Source organism: Phasianus colchicus, chromosome 1, assembly GCF_987193195.1.
Source record: "Phasianus colchicus chromosome 1, bPhaCol1.hap1.1, whole genome shotgun sequence".
Classification (NCBI taxonomy): domain Eukaryota; kingdom Metazoa; phylum Chordata; class Aves; order Galliformes; family Phasianidae; genus Phasianus; species Phasianus colchicus.
This window is the reverse complement of record NC_143436.1, coordinates 82,456,826-82,465,594: the sequence shown is the minus strand read 5'-3', so window position 1 is coordinate 82,465,594 and position 8,769 is coordinate 82,456,826.

The following is an 8,769-nucleotide window of genomic DNA, read 5'->3' as shown; positions in this document are numbered from 1 at the left end:
AGCAGTAACAGAGGAAGCTCTCATTCTTTGTGTAGGAACTGGAAGCAAGACAAAGCTTTCTTATCTGCACATTAGGATAGCATGGAGAAGACTTGGTTGTAAGCTGTTTTTATTGCTAGTTCTTCGCACAATCTATATAAATTTTAATTCCAGCAGGATCTCATTGTTAAAATTTCCAAATGAAAGTATTCCAGAAGAGCTGTCCTAGCAAACCTTTCTTGTGGGATTACTGCTTTTACTGTTACCAGAAGAGTTCCGTTGCATTAGCTGATCTTGATAAATGAAACAAAAATGGCAATAGATTGGCAAAAAGACTTATAAGTGCATTTAACAGCATTTGCACAAACATTTTTGCCATTATGGAAATTCCAACTTATCTGCCAAAACGAACAATTAAAAAAAGTGTTTCTTAACAATATTGCTATGCTGGCACAAAGAAAATGACTTTTACTGACCTGTCTCACAATGAATTTTTTTGCAGGTATTTGCTAAACTCACTAAGTACTTTCATTGCAACTACAGACCAGGCTTGGAACATCCAGCCCTCCTCCTGAACACATGAAGCGGGATCTGAACTCTGACACCGAGCCATCAAGCCAAAATAAACTCCTCGGGCTTGTTAAAACTGGGAAAACTGAGCTCTGGAAATGCTGGGTCTGGTGGTTTTTCTGCTTTTATCTGCAAGAGAGGAGTCTGCTGGGTCTGAGCATTAGAGCAGAACATCTTGAGGCTTAAGGATAGATCTCAATTACATAGCTCAGGTCTATCCCAAACCATAATAGGCTCTTTGCATTGTTTCTTGAGGACATGCCCATGCAGACAATAGCTATGTGCTGGCAAGCTGAGGTCTTAACCTATCTAAACACTATATAATTGAAAAAAAATACATAAAATAAAACCACATGGGGGGTAGGGAGCTGGGCTGCTGGTAAGACATGTACTTGGCAGACACCTGTGTTCAGGGCAGTGTCATTCAAGGAACAAAGAACATTTTCTTGGGACTTTCTCCTCAGTGCTGCTCCCCAGTCTGCAGGCTCCCCTGTAATTGCATCTTGGATAGACAATACAGCCTCTGGGAATGCCATTTTTTCCAGCAGCCTGTAAGAAAGAACAAAGAAAGCAACAGGATCATGCCCAGAGTAGAGCTTGGCAGTAGACTTCTTGCTCCATTAGGGAAAAATCCCAAAGTACAAGTCAGCGGATTTACCACAATTTCAACTGCTGAGAAACTGATGATGTGGTCCTAGTAAAAGTGTATGTTGAATGAATGTAAAGTTGCATTTTCCCAGAGCAGTTGCTCCCAGAAAGACATTAAAAGGAACTATTGGTACCTGGTAAATAGCGGATCTAAGCGGAGGTTGGGCTTTTGGGTTACCCCAGATATGAGAATCAAAGCAGAAATGGGGCAGATCCTAGCTCTGCCAAGAGTTTTCCAAGAAGCTTGGGCAAGACAAATTGCAATGAAATTCACTGCCCCTAACTTTGTCTCACCCCAAAGTTCAGATCTTTGAACTGGGTCAAGTTTAGTGAAGAAACCACACAGGGGCTTCTGTATGATCCATCTCACGCTGGGTTCAGGGGCTGGTGCTGGGAGAACCATGTCCTCTTTGGAGACGCGTCTTCCTCTGTAGGGAGTATAGAAACAATACAAAAACCAACTCTTGTTTCTCAGTGCTGTAGTCAGATGCCAGCTTTGCTTGGAACTTTTGCAAATTTCATTAAACCCAGTGCCAATTTTTCCTAATCTGTCTGGGTGTCATCCCCCAACCTGAGCCTTTGACCAACTCTTATCTCAGGCAGACAGAAGCCCTGAAGCATGACATCCCCATGATAACCTGCCTGGTGCAATGGATTCAGTAGGCAGCCATCCCCAGATTTAAAAAGTTAAGCAAACCAGTAGATGCATGCATTTGTTGAAAAGGCTGGAAAAGTCCCAGTGCTAGTACTTGCCCTTGCAGCCACCACAAATCCCATGTAATGCCAATGACGGAGAAGGGGTTAGGCTGAACTCTGTAATAAAGACTGAACAGATTCCCTTTGCTGCACTTCTCCATCATGCAGAGGATCCATTCTCAAGATCTTGAGTGTGCTTTTTAGTCTTATTTGCTTACATTCTGAACACATACATTTTAAATATGACTTTTCTGTAAAAGACAGCAACCGTGCCAACTATGTCTGTCATCTGAGTTCTCCCTCTCTCTCATCAGTTCTCTTTTTGTAATTAATTTCCCAACTTTTTTTTTTTTTTTTTTTTTTTTTCTCTGTTAGGTGAAATTACACAGTGTTGAAAAGCAGCTCTTTTCTCCTGCTCCAGAACAAGTGAAGTGATTAGTGCAAACAGATACATTTCAGAATAGTGTTACAGATGAAGAGGGCTCAAAAGCTTAAAACAGAAGTCTGCAGTTGGTCAGCGATTTGTTTGCTCGTGTCTATGTGAGTTGCTTTGGGAATACAAGATATCTCTGGGCTGTAGCCCATTTACTTAGAACAATTTTGCTGCTGAGTGTGCTTTTCTTACTAAGGGCAACTGCTCATCTCAGAGCTATAATGATCCTGATGTACTCCTGAGATGAACTGCAACCCACTGTTCTGGCAGGCCGCTTGTCTTGTTTCCCTGCCGCAAGAGCTGGAATGATCTGTGTTTGCTGGCGAAGCTTCTTTCTGTTGGCTTTCCACTTTAGGCAGTGGAAGATTTTATGAAGCTATCTTGATTGTTTCAAAAACATTTATAAAATCCTCTTTTTTTTCCCAGTAGTTACCTTGTACTGAAACAGCCAGGGCACCAAACTCACAATACAAGCCCAGTTTAGGGGAATTATTGTGGGACTGCACATCCTGGCCATCAGCTTGTTTGGGATCTCTGCTTGATTCACAGAAAATCTGGGAGTTCTTGGTTCCCAGGCTGTGTAGCTTCATGTCAAAACCTTCATAGGGAGTGATTATCCCAAAGGTGAACCAGCTCCATGTCTAACTCCCTTTCAGAGCACAACACTTCCAAACTTTTCCCTATATGCTTGAGGCTATATAGAAGAATTCAGGGGAAAAAAAGTCAGTGGCATTTCTAAACAACAACTAGCTCATTCCCAAAGCTTAAACAGTCCCATGCTAGCTCAATAAATAACCAACTGCAACTGGTGGAAGACCTGGAGTGGACCTGGGCCTTAAGAGGATGGTCCTAATCCATAACCTATTACTGTGCACACCAGCACCCAAGAGAGCCCACACGGTGAGGTAAGGCTGCAATATGCTCCCTGCCTCCTTGTATAAAGTGCCTGATTTAATGAGAATCAAGTCTCTGATTCAGCAAAGCACTTAAGTGATTTGATGAACCAGGGCCAGACTGAACATCTTGTGCAGAACTCAGTTGTCTAGTGAAAAATATCAAATATTTTATTGATGGATGCAGACTTAAATGAAATTTAAAGACATCGCTATTTAGGGCTATAGGTGCCCAAACTCATATTGTTCATTTTTTATTGTATTAAAGTAATCATCTCTACGGGAACAGAACCAGCCACCTCCAGAAAATCCATCCTTGTCATGCTCGGAAGAATATTCTCAGTCCTCCCCAAGTACCCCGGCAATTAGATAGTTTATGTAGCTAGCCTAAAAACTTAGCACATTCAGGCTATTTTGTATCAACAAGTTGCAGACACATCCTCTCTCTTCCTACTGAGAACACCCAGCTTTATTAGCCCTATTGGCTGCATAAGGTGTGGTGGAGTGAGGCACGGCCTTGTATAGGTGAGATCAGACACCATAGGGTCACCATCAGGACAGTGAACTCCATCAGAGTACTGCCAGACAGATCTCAGGATTTTGATGTCATCCTTTCTTGGCACTCGTTGAACAGACAAGGCATTGAACTCTCTACAGACCCCGGTCTCCAGGGGCATCTCCCCCTTTTTATATGACCCAATCCACTCAATTCTCGCAATCTCTGGGATCACACCAGCAGAAGGGTAGGAATTAATGGCAAAAACCCTTCCGCTCTGGGTGGACAAAATGGACTGGGTAGAATGACTGACAGGGTGCAGAATGATGAAGATGAAACTTGGTCTACTAAATCTTGCTCCTTCTTACTCACCAGGCAGCATTTCACCTGAAATGCTGAATATAGTAGAATGTTGTAACTTGAAGACTGCAGCACCACACACGCAGACAGGTGGAATGGGCAGAGACTGGGTTTCTGCAAATCCTGACTTCGTAGTGTTCCTCTTTGAAAACGTCCTACTTTTCTAATGCAAATTTGTAATGAGAAGTCATCAAAAAGATTTTTTAAAAAAAGAGCACATTGAAGACTTTTGAGATTTTACTCAATTCTACGCTCTGTAAAATATTCCCATCTAGCCACTAGTGCTCAAAAGAAGCAGTTACGTGGTACTTGGTTTATCTGCTTTGGAACGGTGAAGTGTGCACACAACTGTGCACACTTCAGTGTGGTTCCAGGGAGTCTGCGGATTTCAAAGCTGCTTTATCTCCCTGATAACTAACTGGCAAAGGAGGGCAAATTAAAAACAGTGTCTGTAACTAAAAATGGAATGATAGATTATGGGCTTAGGAAAAAAAGTATCACAAGCACATATCACAGCTTTAAACAGCTCTAGAACTCATAGAGCAGGAGTTTAAAATCTTCACTGTGTTTTCAATCCGTGGATTCCTAAACATTTGGTTTTCTGAAGAACTGCAAAAGCTTTAATGGTGTATCTGAATCCACTGGCAATGAGTTTGCTGTTCTTGCTCTCACAGGATGCCCCTACAAGTGGTCTTCTGGGCTTTCTGAACTAGCACTAAAAGTCCTTCATCAAGCAGTCAGAGAGGAACCCAGCTCTCCTAAATTCCACGTTGCCTCTACCTCCTCTTCAGTAAAGCAGAAAGCAAAACAAAAACATGAAAACACAACAGTTTCAACTTACTATTGAGAAAAGCTGAGCAGCTGAATTTCCCACCTACGACAGGACCCAAGCACACAGGAATTTTTTAGGAGTTTTGTGCAAACATAACACTGAAGGCACTCAAAATGAGTGGAATGCTTGATATTTCTGCCCTTCGCCTCTGCAACCCACACAGCCATGGCTCTGAATGAAGGTAGGACCATTCATGTGCAACGGCAAAGGATGGAGACCTCATGTTCAAAGGGCCTCTAAGGACACTTTGTCTTGTTTTTGCAAACAGCATTTGAATGACCTAGTTGAAAGGCTTCTGAAAAATGCAAAACACTGTCAGAAATGCAAAATGTTGCATCCATCATCAGAGTGAGGAAAGAAAGCACATGGAGAACCTTAGCCAAGCCTGACTGGCTTTAGTGGATCACCATCTTTGCTCAGCCACAGTCAGATTTAATGGAGTCACAGCCTTATCTCTCAAAGTGATCTCATTAAACACAGGGGACAAACCAGCAGGGGGTGAGACCTGTAATTACAGCCAGGAGGTTGACAGAAATAGTTACATACAGTCACCTGGGGTACTCTGTGTCCCCTGTTAAGTGAACCACCCTTCAGAAGGCATGAATCCCATTCTGACTGCCTTTCTAAATGGCATTTATATAGAGACTTCATGGAGGAACACAGCTTGCTTTACCTGAACCGCTGCTGGTTTTATTGCCTGCTTTAGTGTGCTGTGAGTAACTCCATCCAGTGGTGACTGTAGCAATAAGGCATGCGTGGATGAGGAAAAATAGCTTGTTTGGATCCATCTCTGTTCCTTTTTCTTTAATTCTGAATAAGGATGGGAGGGAGCTTTGGCAGCTGGAGTTGGTGACCCTGAAGGTTCGTCTTCCAATCTAGATAATTCTGTGATCCTTCTGTGATGCAAAGGACATTGTACTGTCCACAAGCAAACCATCCCACTGTGTATATATTAATTGCTGCTGAAGCAGCACCTGTGTTTTTCTAAGGGAAGGGCATGGCTCTTGTTGCAACTCATCAAAAATGGTGGTGGGCACAAAAGATATCACAGAAAGAACAAAATAAGAGGGAGGTGATATTCTTTCCTGTTCTAGGTGGTATCTATTACGGGATCTAACATCCTACTTTCCCAACAAATGCAGTCTTAAGCTGTAGCAATTGAAAAGGGATAAAGATTTGCTTTTCCATGTCAAACTATATGCAGTCTGCAAACAAAAGAAGGGCATGAGCAGAAGCTGTTGTCTCTAACACCAAGAGCAGAGGACTGTCAAAGCCTTTAATAGGTGAAATATTAGGAAAACATTTCTTCTCAGAAGGAGTGCTAATGCACTGGCACAGGCTGCCCAGAGAGATGGTGGAGTTACTGTCCCTGGAGGTGTTCAAGAAACACGTGGACTTGGCAGCCACAGCTTAGTGGGCATGGTGGGGATGGGTTGATGGAGATGATGATCTTAAAGGTCGTTTCCAACCTTAATGATTCTGTGATTGTATGAACGCTCATCTGGCATTTGTTCAAGATTTTCTACCTGCCTGTCTTTCGACTTGGTGACATTCTCTTCTCAACCCTAAAGTCGCCATAATAAAACTCCCTGCTGTAGAACATCCTCAGGTTCTCAAACTGAAAAATGCTACAGAAGGACTGTGCGATGTGCATGTTATAAAAATAGCAGTTGGCACCCACATATTGCCCTACACTACCTACACAAGGCCCACTCCTTTTACTGCACCCAGTGCTCCATACCAGCGCTCCCTACCCCTGGAATTTAACAGCTTTGCAGCAACCCATGACTTCACAAACAGTCAGGAGGGAAAAACATTCTTTTGCTTCACATCTTCGAAAAGGACTCGTGGTTTTTCCTGGGATGAGTTGAGAGGGACATACGAGCCAAAGAGCAGGAATTTTCAGGCATTAAAAACCGACTTGGACCTGATCCACTGGCAGGAGCGAAGTGCCCTGTATGTTATCTCTGCTTCTCCCAGTCACCATGCCAAGGTATCAAAAAGAGTTTGTAATTGCTGTAGATACTGAAAACAGAGCTCTCGGTTTTTCGTAAGCTAATCTCTCTGATACCTATTAAGGGAGGAGAACACACGTACTCTACCCTCTGTTCCTGGTTTTACGTAATACTATTTCCTTTGATCCATATGGATTTGCCCTCTTTTTATGTCACTGCCAAAAAAGGGAACTCAGCCTTGTTTTTCTCCCGGAAGAGACTTTTTAGCATCAGTTGATCCCTCTGGTTTTACATCAGGAAGAGACTGCAACTCATCAACTATCCCAAAGCAGAAGATGGAACACATTCATAGTATTCCAGCTCAGCTGTACTGTACAGATCACAGCTGTTACACACTGAAGGACAGAATGACTTGGAAGATGTTTGGAGGTCTTCTTTCAGTGTTCTACTGATGAGGCTTCACAGCCGCACTGAAAGAAACTGAAGTTTGACATGGTGAATTGTTGTCAACGAGTGAAAATGAAACAAGTAAGTGATTTCAGTCTCTGAGATTTCTACCCAGTTCCTATTGCCTACAAAGTTCTCTTCTCTCCATCTTCTACCACGAGCTAGCACTCTCAAGAGAAAGAAAATTTCAGAGATGAGTAACAGGAGCAAAATGACAGCTCTGTCTTGGGGACAGGATGGTGCAGCTGAGAGGGAGAAGACTGCCCAGGTACCTGGGATTTTTTTAGGTGAACTGAAAGCTTCAGTCTCTGCAGCTGTCAAACCAGTGCCAGATCCAGTGAAGATCATTAGCGGGAGCTTAACATGAAGCTTCTGCAGATGATCAAAAATGTGTCTCTGAAATGCTTGCATCTGAAATCACATCTGAACTCACTGCAGGTTTTTACTTTAAAGTTCACTATGTCCTGTACCAGGAGTGCCTCAGCAGGACTTGGAGACAATGACCGGACTGAGCTCCATCATTGCTGTGATGCACCCCAAAAGCCCTTAAAACTGTAATTTGTAGTAGCATCACTTCCCATCACACAGGTCGGTGGACAAACATTTGGATGACAAAGCTTCTGTCCAAGACTTGTACAGCTGAGTTCAGTCTTATTCTCCTGCCACGGGGAGTTTCAGCCTTTACTAACCCAGAAAACACCTATCTAAATGGAAGCTCTTCCCTCTGCAAGAGCATTCCCGCTGCCCCCAGCTAGCTCTGTGTGCCCAGGGCCCTCCTCAGTCCTGCAGCTTCCTGCAGAGAACAGGCCACCCAAACACTTCCTCATTGAGTTTTGCCAGGCACCTCAGGGTCTTGCAAGTTCTTCTGAGCTGACAAGAACGAGGGGAGGTGCTGGCTGTCTTTGTCAGAGTGTGAAGATAGAAGAGCAAACGGCGCTGCAGCTTCCGTGAGGAGTCATGCTGGGGGTTAGGAAAAGGTTCCTCACCATAGGGCAGTAGGCATGGCCCCAAGCTGCTAGAGTTCAAGGAGCATTTGGTCAGCATTCTCAGATAGCATTTGGATTTTGAGTAGTGCTGTGTGGAGCCAGGGCTTGCACTTGATGATTCTCATGCGTCCAACTCAGGACATTCTGTGGTTCTGTGATTCTATGATTCTCCATCTGCCCATCTCTTCCACGTGCTCAAGTGGGAAGGGAGCTATGAGACCATTGCCCAGCCAGGCACTGAGCAGCGGAGCACAGAGATACACCGTGCATCACATCACTGGCTCCTGGCCACAACCTGCAGCAATCACAACCTTTTAAAGCCGTTTTGACGAGCGCACGCACATCTCCTTACACACAGAAGCAGCTCGTAACCCCGGAAGGTGCGGCAGCCTTTCGGGCACCGCGTCACCCCAGCAGGCTATGTGGCAGATGTAGGTAGTAAGGAACCCCTGGCGATGCCCTCAGAGCAGAGCC